Source organism: Nicotiana tabacum, chromosome 24, assembly GCF_000715075.1.
Source record: "Nicotiana tabacum cultivar K326 chromosome 24, ASM71507v2, whole genome shotgun sequence".
Taxonomy (NCBI): Eukaryota; Viridiplantae; Streptophyta; class Magnoliopsida; order Solanales; family Solanaceae; genus Nicotiana; species Nicotiana tabacum.
Genome location: NC_134103.1, coordinates 78,614,347 through 78,630,264, shown reverse-complemented (window position 1 = coordinate 78,630,264; position 15,918 = coordinate 78,614,347).

Here is a 15,918-nt window from a genome sequence, read left to right as displayed (position 1 = left end):
ACTCTTTCAATTAAATCCCTTGATTAAATGAGAAAAATTACTATAGATTAATGAAATATACATGAATTAAAGTTAAGAATTGTTACCTACTGATTTCCTCTTCAAAACCCTTGCAAAATCAACTTCTCCCGAGCTAAAATTCGAATTGGTGAAAAAATGAGGAATGAACCCTCGAATCTTCCTCTTCAACCCAGCGATTTTCGCACCTGCGGTCACGCACCTACGGACAAACCTATCGTAGCTGCGAAGTCTACTTACTTGGGATGGGTCCGTACCTGCGACCCCTGGGCAGCATCTGCGGTTCCACTTCTGCGGACTACCAACCGCACCTGCGAGCCCGGCTTGACAACCCATTTTCGCATCTGCGAGCTTCCCATGCTCGCAGGTGCGGTCAAACTTGTGCACCTGTGCTCCATCACCAGCCCCACCAGTTCCGCATTTGCGCACTCCCCCCCTCCCCCCACACCCACGACTCTCGCACCTGCGACCTCTCTTCCGCAAGTGCGAAACACTAGAACCAGCAAAGGCACCAGATTTTCCTAAGTCCAAATTTCATTCTGTTAAGCATCTGAAACACACCCGAGGCCCCCGGGACCTCAACCAAACATACCAACCAATTCTAAAACACCATACGAACTTAGTCGAACCTTCAAACCACATCGAACAACACCAAAATCTTTAATTAAGCACGGATTCAAGCCTAAGAATTTAGAATTTTCCAAATTCTACAAACGACGTCGAACCACATCAAATCTAGTCCGAATGACCTTAAATTTTATACACAGGTCACAAATGACACTACGAACCTACAGCCACTTTCGGAATTCCATTCCGAGCTCGATATCAAAATTTCCACTATCGGCCGGAATCGCCGATAAACTAACTTTCGCTAATTCAAGCTTAAATCTACTACAGTCCTTTAAAATACATTCCGAATGCGCTCCTAAGCTCAAAATCACTCAACGGAGCTAACGGAGTCGACGGAATTCTATTCTGGATCTGTCTTCACATACTTCCGACTACGGTCCAATTTCTAAGGCTTAAACTCACAACTAGGGACTAAGTATCTCAAAACTCTCCGAATTCCATAACCAATCACTCCGGCAAATCCCAAAAGTATAAACAAATGTGAGGAAGTAGATATTAGGGAATCGGGGCTCTAATTCTCAAAACGACTGGCCAGGTCATTACAATATGTCATTAAAAAAATGCACTTCAAATAGTCTTGTGTAGAATAATTCTTTAATCAGAAACTTCTTATAATCAATAATTAATAAAAGTTGAGAAGTTATGATTTTAAATACAAATTAAGCTATATTTTTAATAAATAGTAGACAGTGCTTGCATAAGAGATGCACTTCATTGTAGTTGCCACGCATCTCCTGGTTTATATTCCTTTTTCTAAAGAACAAATAGTAACCATTTATATTAACCACAATGCATTTCTTTTTGGCATGATTACAGTGGAGGTAAGTAGCATTTCTTTGCAATTTTATCTAAGTTCATTTGAATCTAGAAATGATAATAATTTTACTCAGAATGACTGGCCAGTGACTGTGTCCCTATAACCACCAAAAGTGGTAGGCTCGAGGGGGAGTCCTTATGCACCATGCCTATTATTTTGTATTTCATTGAAAGCAAAATTGGCATATATCCTAATGAAATACATCATGTTATGCCAACGCATTATCTATCAACGCATTATGGCCTAGCATGCCTTTATATGGGTAAAGCATTGGGTTTGAGTCCTAATGCACCATATTGATAATAATAATAATAATAATAATAATAATAATAATAATAACTAAAGAAAAAATAATATAATTTTCATGAAAAAGCATAATAATAATAATAATAATAATAATAAATAAATAAATAAATAAAAATAATGTATTTTTTATGAAAAAGTATGAAACTTGTTCCACTTGATTTGCTCCATTCTTGAAATGATTGTGATAGCAGTGCATGATAAGTCTAAATAAAGACAAGTGGTTGACAAATGAATGTGGGCGTACGAAAAACCAAAATAATAATAGTTATCATTATGGTAATTATAAAAAGGGAGAACAAAGCAATGTTTACCATCAAAGTGGTATGAAAAAAATAATAAAGTGCATCGCTATGATTATACTTCATTCTTTGAAGAGAATGTGACTTGTGATAAACATTGAGAATGCAGACTCATTCCTGAAAGTGAATGTGAAAATATATATGTGATAAAGATTATGCATAATAATGTACTTATGCATGGTTGGATAAATACAATAACTCACCTCTAAGGGAGGTTTGAGACAAATAAAGATAATGAATATTATTGTGTAGTTACATGAATATATCATTGGTCGCATACATGTGATACGCAAAAAAATATATTTTGTCATGCCTTATGAAAGTTATTAAAAACAAAATTAAAGCAAGAAATTATTAAGCTTATGGTGATTTTGAACATGACAATTATTATGATATGATTCTCTTTGTGGAGGAGACATTCATTATATGGATGGTGTGACGAAAGATCGTATAGTACAAAAGCAGTTAAGAGCTCTAAAAGAACTAATTTGTTACTATCCGGATGAATGAAATTATTCATGACATTAATATTGTAGTAAATCTCAAAAGAAACATTTTGATTTACAAATATATAAACCAAAGTGGTTGGCATATTGAGACTATAAATGAAAAGAAGATTGAATAACTTTATATTACTATAATCATACCGGGTAAATATGAAAGGTTACCTGACTTTTCTTCTATTTGTATTACACAAGTGTATGCATCATGATACAATCACATGTCACAAGTAAACTAGAGCTTTACCGTAATAAATATTAGTTGGCATGACCGGTTGGCCATCCCGGTTCAATTATGATGCGAAAAATTAATTGAGAATTACATTGACATATATTGAAGAAATAGAAGATTCTTCAAGAATTCTCATGTTCTACTTATTCTCATGATATACCAGTTAAGGTCGGGATTGAATCCCTTGATTTCTGGAGAAAATAAAAGGTGATAAATATATGAGCTCAGTCACCTGCCATGTGGACCTTTTATTATTATATGATTTTAATAGATGCATCTATTCTATGGTCACATGTACATTTGTTCAACTTGCAGATTGACTTTTGCAAGGTTACTTGCTCAAATTATTAGAGCAAAGTTCCAGAATATAAATTATGATAATTTATCTTGATAATACTGGTTTAAATCCAAGTTGGTTTAGTAGAAATTGTATGCCTCCAATTATATCTAAATCATTGGTTATGTGAACAAAACTCCCAAAACAAAATTTGGTATGAGATGTATTATTTAATATACAGCAGCACTTGTATGCATCTAGCCAAGTTATAAAAAGTTCTTCCTATCACAATCGGTTTAGGATCAGGAACCAAATAATTTCCATCTAGAAATATGGATGTGCTATATGATTTAATTATGCCACCACAATGCACAAAGATGGGTTCCCAAAGAAGGTTGGAAAATGTGTTGGTGATCCCAACATTAGGAAGACAAAATGGGCAGCTGAGAAATTGATACGCGGAATGAATTATTATGAATACATATAGATCCTCGTACAAGAAAATATAAACTTGAATTTCAAGTGAAAATTCATTCGCAAATTATTGCCAGACGCATTTGCTGACCTAAAGCTAAATATTATATTTCAGCTGCTAATGCTCCAAATAGAATAACGTCCCTGATGGGCAGATTTTATGGCACACATAAAGCATAATAGACTAATCGGTTCCAAAGATAAAATTCCTTGAAGAAGGAGAGGAGCAAATGTTCAAGATGGTCATAATAAGGAGGCAAGTGCTCTAGAAGAGTACCACGACATAACAATTCATAAGACCTCATGGGAGAGGCTCAGGTACCTGAAAATAATGAGATAAAGAGATCTCAATAAGTTATGTCTTTATTGAGTAATTATGGAACCGATATAAAATGATCGTCGACGATGTTGTTAATATAATATAACGCTCAATATTATTAATATTAACGAGGATCTTGAGCTCAAATCTGTCATGGAATGTAGACAGATAGATGATTGGCCAAAATAAAATAAAATACACAATCAAGATTTATTTCACTTGAAAAATGAAAAGTTAGACAGATAGTCCCAACACCTGAAAGTATAAAGCCAGTGGAGGTATAAATGTGTTCTTGTGCGAAAAAAGTCAAGTCGATAGACATAAAGATGACTTGTGTCACAAGAAGATTTGTAAATATCCTAGCATTGATTATATAGAGACATGTTCTCCTGTGGTGGATGTAGTAATTTCAGGTTTTAATCTGGCAATACATGAAAAACTTGATATGCGTATAATGGAAATCATTGAAGGATTTAAATTGTTCTGAAGCATATTAAGGTTTCCAAGAAATTTATTAAATAAAGTTTCAAAAATCCTTATATGAATTGAAACAATCAGGGACCAAGTGGTATAATCACCTGAGTGAGTACCTGTTGAAAGAAGGGTACAACAATGATTCAATTTGTCTTTGTGTCTTTATAAAAAGATTTGGATCTGAATTTGTTATAATCGTCATGTATGTTGATGATTTAAATATCATTGGAACTCCTAGGGAGCTTCCTAAAGTAGTAGACTGTTTAAGAAAGAATTTGAAATGAGAGATCTTGAAAAGACAAAATTTTATCTTGGTCTACAAATTGAGTATATGAAAGATGGAATTTTTGTCCATCAATCAGCATACACTGAAAAGATTTTGAATATTCTATATGGATAAAGCACATCCATTGAGTACCCCGATAGTTGTGAGATCACTCGATATAAATAAAGATCCATTCCGACCTTATGAAAATAGTGAAGAGCTTCTTGGTCCTAAAGTACCATATCGTAGTGCAATTGGTGCACTAATGTATCTTGCTAACACTAAGGCCTGACATAACTTTTTTAGTTAATGTCTTAGCAAGATATAGCTTTTCTCCTACAAGGAGACACTGAAATAGAATCAAACATATATTGCGGTATCTAAAAGGGACTACCGATATGGGCTTATTTTATGGTGTTTACATGTGGAGGCACTGCCATATCTTGGCGATCGACTAAGCAGTCAATCGTGGCTACATCATCTAATCATGCTGAGATAATTTCTATTCATGAAGCAAGTCGAGAATATGTATGGTTGAGGTCTATAATACATCTTATTTGAGACAAATGTGGTTTAATGTGTGATAAACTACCCACAATTTTGTATGAAGACAATGCAACATGCATAGCCCAATTGAAGGGGGGATTCATAAAAGGAGATAGGACAAGGCACATTTCACCAAAGTTATTTTTCACACATGATCTTCAAGAGAATGGTGATATCAATATACAACAGATTCATTCAAGTAATAATATGACTGATTTGTTCACCAAATCTCTACCGACGTCAACCTTCAAGAAACTAGTGTACAAGATTGGGATGTGAATGCTCAGGGATGTGAATTGATGCTCTCATCATGGGGAGTTAATACGTGTTGTACTCTTTTTCCCTTACAAAGTTTTGTCCCACAGGGTTTTCCTTGCAAGGTTTTTAACGAGGAAACCAAAAAGCGTATTTCTAAACATATGTACTCTTTTTCCTTCACTGGATTTGTTTTCCCATAGAGTTTTTTCCTAATAAGGTTTTAACAAGGCACATTATTTATGGACATCCAAAGGAGAGTGTTATAAGAAAAATTAAATTATGGTGGATGTCTACTCTTCTCCATTATCTCCATAACTTCCAATACTCTAATAATTATGGGGTTATGATTGTAACTCTATAACCTCATCCATGATCTTCCTCTCAAATGCTTAATGACATGTTCAATGACATATTTTGCAATAGTGATTCTTCACTTTTCATGCATATATAAAGGCCTTGTAAAAGATATGAATAGATATACACAATTGAAGAAGAAAATCTCTTCCTTCTCTCTATCTCCACTTCTTGTTCATGTTTTACTAAATTATTTTTATTTCATAACAACATTTCTTGTTCATGTTTTACTAAATTGCATTTATTTCATAACAAAATTTGAATTCCCAATTTTATTTTAGAAACAGAAGAAAGTAACTAAGTGTCACGACCCAAAAATCCCACCTGCCTTGATAACGCCTATCTCACTACTAGGCAAGCCAACAATCTCAACAAACCACCATATTTTTTAAATGCGAAAAACATAATAATTAAATTCAGCGAAAGAAACTCACAATTTCAAATATAACACTCCCAAAACCCGGTGTTACTGAGCACATGAGCATCTAATATGAATATAAAGTCTAACTGATAAAATTACTGTCTGAAAATATAGAACAATACAATAATTAAACAGGAAGGGAATCAAGTCTGCGGACGTCAAGCAGCTACCTTGATAGTCCCTAACATAATTAACTTCAAAATCTGCCAGCCATCGTATCCGGGAGCACCTGGATCTGCACACGAGGTGTAGAGTGCAGTATGAGTACAACTAACTCAATAAGTAACAAGAATAACCTCTGAGCTGAAAGAAATGACGAGCTCCGTAGGTACAATCCAGTATAAATAATGGTACAAAAATGTAGCCATGCTTTCAAATTTAACAGTTAAACTCAGTACAAGTGTAATAGATCAATACTGCATGATATGAGAAATATGACATCTTAGTAGAAAAACCTTATGTAAATACTGGTCACAAATTATCCGGTCACCCGATACTGTTTATGGCCAATCTAGCCCAGGGGTGTTCCAACCCGTATATAAATACACATCGACTGACAGTCAGTCACTCAGTACCTAAGGCCAATTTAGCACTGGGAGTAATTTATCCCCAAATATAAATGATACGGACAAGATCTATGTCTAGGTATATTCATTACAATATAAATAAGTAAGGCAAGTCCATGCCCTCGGAAATCTATCCCGAATATACATAATCATCTACGCTCACTCGAGGTGCGTACAAACTCCAGAGGGGCTCCTTCAACCCAAGCGTGATATAAAGCCTTTATGGCCTACTCCAGGCGGGCAGTCCCGATCCGTATAATAATAAATCCTATAAGGCTTGTTGTAGGCGGGCAACCCCGATCCATAAAATAGTAAAGCCTATAAGGCATGCTGTATACGGGCAGCCCGGATCCAAATGATAGTAAAGCCTATAAGGTCTGCTGCAGGCGGGCAGCCCCGAACCAAATGATAGTAAAGCCTATAAGGCTTACTGCAGACGAGCAGCTCCGATCCAAATGATAGTAATGTATAAAGCCATTATGGCCTGCTGCAGGCGGGCAACCCCGATCCAGAACAACAATAATATATATAAAGCCAATATCGCCTGCTGCGGCGCGCAGCTCGATCCCATAAATATCCTCACAATGGATGAATGTGACTGAGTTGAAATGTGTATTTTTTTTAAAACAACTATTTTTATAGAAACACGACCCCATGGGTCCAAATATTTTGGCACATAGTCTAAACAAGATCTTTAATAAAAGTCTCAACTCAATTTCCTAACATGAGGAGAATATTCGAATAATAACACGATTCTTTATATTTTACAACTCCACAGACTTTATTAAGTCACAATTTTTATGGTGCACTCCCACACGCTCGTCACCAAGTATGTGCGTCATCTTCAAATTCATACCCTCATAATCAAGTTTAGAAGTGTTACTTACCTCAAACCGTGTAATTCTTTACTTCGCTATGCCTTTGCCTCGTGAATTGGCCTCCAACCGCCTCGAATCTAGACACAATTAATTCGATTCAGTCAATAAAATTTATTGAAATTAACTCCATATGAAAATATAATTTTTCCATAAAAATTCGAAATTTAACTCAAAATTCGCCTGTGGGGCCCATATCTTGGAACCCGACAAAAGTTATAAAATCCAAAATTCCATTCAACCACGAGTCTAACCATATTAATTTTACTTAATTCCGACATCAACTCGACCCTCAAATCTTCAAATTAAACCAAGAGGGTTTTCTAATCTTTCCAACTTAATTCACCCATTAAATGTTAAAAACAACCATGGATTCGGGTAATTTGACCAATAATGAGTTAAGAACACTTACCCTAAACACCCACATAAGAATCTCTCCAAAAATCTCCTTCTACCGAGCTCCCAATTTGATTTTGTGTTATGAACTCAAAACCCCCATTTTGGAACTTTTAATTCTACCCAGTGTTATGCCTTCCGACCTCTGCCCTTCGCGTTCACGAGACACGAGCCGCGTTCGCGAATGCTTAACACCAAGCAGGCCCCCGCGTCCGCCCACTCACGTTCTTGTAAGCTTCCTATGTCTCTTCTTTGCGTTCGCGTCTCCTTCACACGTTCGCGATGGGTAAATCCCAGCATCCCAAAATCCTTCTTCGCGAATGCGTGAGACTCTTCGCGTTCGCGAAGAACAATACCAGATATCAGTTCCAGTAGTTGCAAAATAAGGAAAAATTATCTAAAACCATCCCCGACTCACCGAGCCCCCCGGGACCTCAACCAAACATACCATCAAGTCCCAAAATATCATACGAACTTAGTCGAACCCTCAAATCACCCAAACAACGCTAAAACCATGAATCATACCCCAATTCAAGCCTAATGAGCTTTGAAATTTCAAATTTTATATCTTGTGCCGAAACACATCAAATCAATCCGGAATGACTTCAAATTTTGCACACAAATCACATTTCACATTACGGGCCTATTCCCATTTCCATAATCGGATTCCGACCCTGATATCAAAAAGTCAACCCCCCGGTCAAACTTTCCAAAATTTTAACTTTCGCCGTTTCAAGCCTAATTCCACTACGGACCTCCTAATAATTTTCGGGACATGCACCTAAGTACAAAAATCACCATACAGAGCTATTGGAATCACTAAAATTCAAATCAAAGGTCGTTTACATATAATTCAACATCCGATCAACTTTTCAACTTAAGTTTTTAATTATGAGACTAAGTGTCTCATTTCACTCTGAAATCCTTCCGGACCCGAACCAATTACTTCGAAAAGTCATACAACAACTGTAAGGCATAAATTGAGATGTAGAATGGGGAACGGGGCTGTAATACTCAAAATGACCTGTCGGGTCGTTATATTCTCCTCCACTTAAACATATGTTCGTCCTCGAACGTGCCAAGAGTTATTTCCAAGCCACCAAATCATTATTCCATCTTACCACGCACATACCCGGGGGGTGATCACACGCCACCCTATTATGTGTAAATTGTATAGGCCTGACAACACAATATAATTAAAAATCATTACTTCAACCTTAGCCCATAAACCTTGGAATTCAATTTCCAACATTCAGAAAATTCTTTTCAAGACCTGAATCTCACATCTACATGTTGTATGAGTCTAAACAAGCTATATCAAGCCATAACCATAACCCCAGATATAATCACTTTCTAAGCCGACTTTCAATATTATCCTCCTAATATACCGTAATCAAACCTAATAGTACCCATTCTAGGTCCAATGACCTTATTTTATTAAACACAACTATCCCATTGACATGCCACACCAATACAACTCAATCCACAAATGTGCAAACTTGTACCCAAAATGGAAGATGTCTCAAAGTAGAGAACTGTATTGTAAGTTCAATAAGCACCACCACAACTGTAATGTTATAAGCTCATTATATATAGTAGAACCAAGATACACAAATTTAATAACAGTTACTAGCTCTTCTAGAGCTCACATTAACATCACCGACAACTCACGTGCTATAGTATCAATATATGAACCCGCACGGACAACGCACGTGCCAATAATATAATCCATCTGGCATGGTCACAAGCCTCCAGTACAAGCATATCATACATGAGCAATCAAATAAGTATACATGTATATGATAAATGAATTAGAATTCACATTCTCCTGGACTGGTACATATAACACGCCATAGAGTAGGCATGTGTAAAGTGCGCTATCACAACTCAAATCGGTAATTAATGCAAAAATAGTAACTACCCAGTTTATTTAGGGAATTAGCCTCTTTGTAACCTCAAGTATAACCCAGATAGTCCTCAACAAAGGTACAAATAAGAGAAACGTTATAATTTTACGCTTAACAGTCAACTCTAGGCATATCTTTGCCTAAGCATTCTTCCGAGTATGAATACTCGCCCCGATGCCCGCACATGGGCCCAAACCTCACATATATGCTCACTCATAGCACGTAGCTATCATAATTAATTAACGCAACTAGTGCTTCCACCGAGTTTTAAATAAAATAGTCACCTCAAACAGGTCGCAACCCCGAAACAATATGCTTCTAAGAACTCCCAGTCTCCAATTTTATAGAACACATGAATTACCGTAACTGGTCCCAACTCCAGCGCTCAAATGACAAACACATCTTTCATGCACAATCTTCCCACTAGGAATATTTTCATAATTCTTCTATGCCACATATCAATAATTTGAATATCAAAAGTTTATCAACTAGGTGAGTATCGCAATAACGATGACATCCGAAAGTCAAAACACAATGCGCCTTTTGAAATGCGCACCATTCTCAAGGATTACCAAGTAGTTATAGCATTCATCTAAATATATAAAACTGACCATTCTGTCCAAAATTTGTGACATTCCCTTCAAGAATGAACTACCACCTTATACATGTAAATCTAAATCCCGCACAACACACCACATCTATCATGTGAAAAGCACGAGAATCTCATTATAAACTCTGAGTCACCAGCAAATTACATACCCTATAAGTTAGAAACCTTTCTCTTGCTTCTTTCCAGGATGAAATCACAATACACAATATGTTTTCCACACCGGTAGAAAATATCCGGCTCAAACCATGGTAGAAACCATAAAGAACACTTTGAAATCCATTTGCACATAACCAAGCTATCAGAATTAAATTCCTCTAACTCGACCAAGCCACACAGGTTGCCATATCCGAAAGTATTGCCGCAAAACACACGTAAAGCCCCACCTCATCCTAAGAACCAAAAGAACCGAACATACCATTACTATACTAAACCAGCATGTTACCCATTTGTCCAATTTTCTCCGAGTTTCTTCTGAATTACCCTCAAGTTAACAATTCTCTCAGTCAGAACACAACGATCCTTACCCAAAGCTCATTACAAGACATCTTAACAGATAACCACATCGCCCTAAGGCCTATAAGCTATTGTATTCTTCTTAAGCACCCCCATAAGTACCATAACTAAAACGCCCACTCTGAAAATACCTTATGTGAATTTAAAATTATTCCTTTTTCCTTTCTTATACTGAAATGTAGAATCCATAGTCAAATAGAATTACCGTCGTCCTGATACCATCCAATGTAAGTAACTGATTCTAGTGATATACAAATTTGAAAATTTTTCAATTGCCACATATACATTTTGAATCCATTAGAACCCTCTCGAGAGTTATCCACTCTGCTTAAATATAATTTGCTCCGCCCTAAACGGGCCGAAAGACATGTGCTATTTTAGCACAATCAACACTCAAAGAAGTAACCATGTCTTAAAAATACCAATCAAATTCATACTTCGTGCACACTACGTCCTTCAAAATAACAACTTAATCATCCCATAATTTCAATATACTCATAAAGTGCAATATAACTTGTATCCAGGTATTTCCTTACTCGAGTCATTCTCGATATCAATCCTTGCAAGTCATAATCGAATCACATGTATACCTCAAACCGAAACCAGTACAACACATAACTATGAAATCAAATCGTCAATAGCAGGCTCCCCCACTTGGCTCAAAGCCATAGAACAAAACACTCAATAACTCACAATACACATACTCTATTACTGCCATAATACTGCAGTCAATTCAACAAAAATTCTTTACAAGCTCAGGTACCACAAACCACAAAATACCTCAATTCATCCGCTAAGCTCGCTTTCATTCTCGTGACAGTCAAGTCAACTTTTTCAAACAGATTCAAATTCAAATCTCAACACATACACTCCGCTGGTAGAAAAAAAACTCCCCACTCAACATTATAAGGAACACACCTATGTAGATTACTCTGCAGAAGATAATCCACCTGTTTAGCCTCATATTGACATCTTGTTATTCCCTTTCGCAGCCACAATTACTACACAATCACTTACTCTTTCTGAGTCCAGACTCATTAACAAGACATGAGAATTTAATTTGTCCCACAATTTAACAACGTGAAAGCTCCATCAATACACTCACAATTCAAGACTATACGTCAAATCAAGACAGAAATCAAGTACCCAATAGCAAACTCTTGAGTCACAAGTAACTTTATTCATCACATTCAACCCTTCCGAACACATCCCGCAATCACATCATACTTATCATATAGTCATTCAAATGCTCATCGAGCCATAATTTTCACTCACAGGGATACTACCGGACATATGATTCCAAATGTACAAGTTTACATAACTGAAACTACCGATCTTAAGTTGCGGTCTAACCCTGGTCGCAAGTCCTCCAGACTGGCCCATAATCAAAACACAGAAAAAATATCACGAATATCGTTCATGGAATCACAAGCCGGTGATGCACAACTGATACTAAGCGCTCACATACACACACGAATGCGTGGAAGGAATTCAAAGAGTTATGTTTCAAGCTGAATCAATTCTGCACGATATAATACAAGAAAGTAAAATTTTCTTAAGGGTTCGACAACCTCTCGAAGATAAGTACAAACGTCTCCGTACCGATCCGCAAGACTCTACTAAACCTGTTCATGACTCGTGAGACCTATATAACCTTAGAGCTCCGATACCAACTTGTCACGACCCAAAAATCTCACCTGTCGTGATGGCGCCTATCTCACTACTAGGCAAGCTGAAAATCTCAATAAACCACCATATCTTTTAAATGCGAAAAACATAATAATTAAATTCAGCGGAAGAAACTCATAATTTCAAATATAACACTCCCAAAATCCGGTGTCACTGAGTACATGAGCATCTAATATGAATACAAAGTCTAACTGATAAAATTACTGTCTGAAAATATAGAACAGTACAATAATTAAACAGGAAGGGAATCAAGTTTGCGGACGTCAAGAAGCTACCTTGATAGTCCCCAACATAATTAACTTCGAAATCTACCAGCCGTTGTATCCGGGAGCACCTGGATCTGCACACGAGGTGTAGAGTGTAGTATGAGTACAACTAACTCAATAAGTAACAAGACTAACCTCTGAGCTGAAAGAAATGACGAGCTCCGTAGGTACAATCCAGTATAAATAATGGTACAAAAATGTAGCCATGCTTTCAAATTTAACAGAAACTCAGTACAAGTGTAATAGATCAATACTGCATGATATGAGAAATATGACATCTTAGTAGAAAGACCTCATGTAAATACTGGTCACAAATTATCCGGTCATCCGATACTGTTTATGGCCAATCTAGACCAGGGGTGTTCTAACCCGTATATAAATACACATCGACTGACAGTCAGTCACTCAGTACCTAAGGCCAATCCAGCACTGGGAGTAATTTATCCCCAAATATAAATGATACGGACAAGATCTATGTCTAGGTATATTCATTACAATATAAATAAGTAAGGCAAGTCCATGCCCTCGGAAATCCATCCCGAATATACATAATCATCTACGCTCACTGGAGGTGTGTACAAACTCCGGAGGAGCTCCTTCAACCCAAGCGTGATATAAAGCCTTTATGGCCTACTGCAGGCGGGCAGTCTCGATCCGTATAATAATAAATCTTATAAGGCTTACTGTAGGCGGGCAACCCCGATCCATAAAATAATAAAGCCCATAAGGCGTGCTGCAGGCATGCAGCCCCAATCCAAATGATAGTAAAGCCTATAAGGCCTGCTGCAGGCGGGCATCCCCGATCCAAATGATAGTGAAGCCTATAAGGCCTGCTGCAGGCGGGCAGTCCCGATCCAGAACAACAATAATATATATAAAGTCAATATGGCAAGCTGCGGCGCGTAGCTCGATCCCATAAATATCCTCACAATGGATGAATATGACTGAGTGTGAAATGTACATTTTTTAAAAATAATTATTTCAACAGCAACACGACCCCATGGGTCCAAAAATATAGGCACATAGCCTAAACATGATCTTTAATAAGAGTCTTAGCTCAATTTCCTAACACGGGGAGAATATTCGAATAATAACATGATTCTTTATATTTTATAAATCCACAGAATTTATTAAGCCACAATTTCTATGGTGCACGCCCACACACTCGTCACCTAACATGTGTGTCACCTTCAAATAATTGATATAACACCAAATTTAAGAATTCATACCCTCAAAATCAAGTTTAGAAGTGTTACTTACCTCAAACCGTGTAATTCTTTACTCCGCTATGCCTTTGCCTCATGAATCGGCCTCCAAACGCCTCGAATCTAGCCACAATTAATTCGATTCAGTCAATAAAATTTATTAGAATTAATTCCATATAAAAATACAAATTTTCCATAAAAATTCGAAATTTAACTCAAAATTCGCCTGTGGGGCCCATGTCTCAGAACCCGACAAAAGTTATAAAATCCGAAATCTCATTCAACCACGAGTCTAACCATACCAATTTTACTTAATTCCGACATCAACTCGACCCTCAAATCTTCAAATTAATTCAAGAGGGTTTTCTAATCTTTCCAACTTAATTCACCAATTAAATGTTAACAACAACCATGTATTAGGGTAATTTGACCAATAATGAATTAAGAACACGTACCTCAAATACCCACGCAAGAATCTCTCTAAAAATTACCTTCTACCGAGCTCCCACTTTGATTTTGTGTTATGAACTCAAAACCCCCGTTTTGGAACTTTTAATTCTGCCCAGAAATGCCTTCATCGCGGTCGCGACCATCGCTTCGCGTTCGCGAAGCACAAAAATATACTGCCAAGATTCCTTTTTTGCGTTCGCGATCTCCTCATCGCGTTCGCGATGCCTTCCGACCTCTGCCCTTCGCGTTCGCGAACCCCCAGCTCCATTTCCTCTTCGCGTTCGCGTCCGCCCACTTGTGTTCTCGTAGGCTTCCCCTGTCTCTTCTTCGCGTTCATGTCTCCTTCACGCATTCGCGATGGGTAAATCCCAGTAGCCCAAAATCCTTCTTCGCGAATGCGTGAGACCCTTCGCTTCGCGAACGCGTGAGACCCTTCGCGTTCGCGAAGAACAATACCAGATATCAGTTCCAGCAGTTGCAAAACAAGAAAAAATGATCCGAAACCATCCCGGAACTCACCTGAGCCCCTCAGGACCTCAACCAAACATACCATCAAGTCCCAAAACATCATACGAACTTAGTCGAACCCTCAAATCACCTCAAACAATGCTAAAATCACGAATCATACCCCAATTCAAGCTTAATGAGCTTTGAAATTTCAAATTCTATATCTTGTGCCGAAACACATCAAATCAATCCAGAATGACTTTAAATTTTGCTCACAAGTCACATTTTACATTACGGACCTATTCCAATTTTCAGAATCGGATTCTGACTGCGATATCAAAAAGTCAACCTCCTGGTCAAACTTCCCAAAATTTTAACTTTCGCCATTTCAAGCCTAATTCCACTACTAACCTCTAAATAATTTTTCGGACACGCTCCTAAGTCCAAAAAAAACTTTTCCAACTTAAGTTTTTAATTATGAGACTAAGTGTCTCATTTCACTCTAAAATCCTTCCGGACCCGAACCAATTACTTCGAAAAGTCATACAACAACTGTAAAGCATAAATTGAACAGTAGATGGGGGAACGAGGCTGTAATACTCAAAACGACCGGCCGCGTCGATACACTAAATGTCTCAGAGTTAAATTTTGATAATGAAGAATTTTTCGCTGGGTGCTTCTTTCTTTAACGGTCTATATTTCAATTAATCAGTCTAATATTAAAAAAATATTAATCGGTCTAATGAATTTTGATATCAATAGCTATAAAAATCAGTGTTTTAAAAGGCGCGGGAGTAAGGCGAT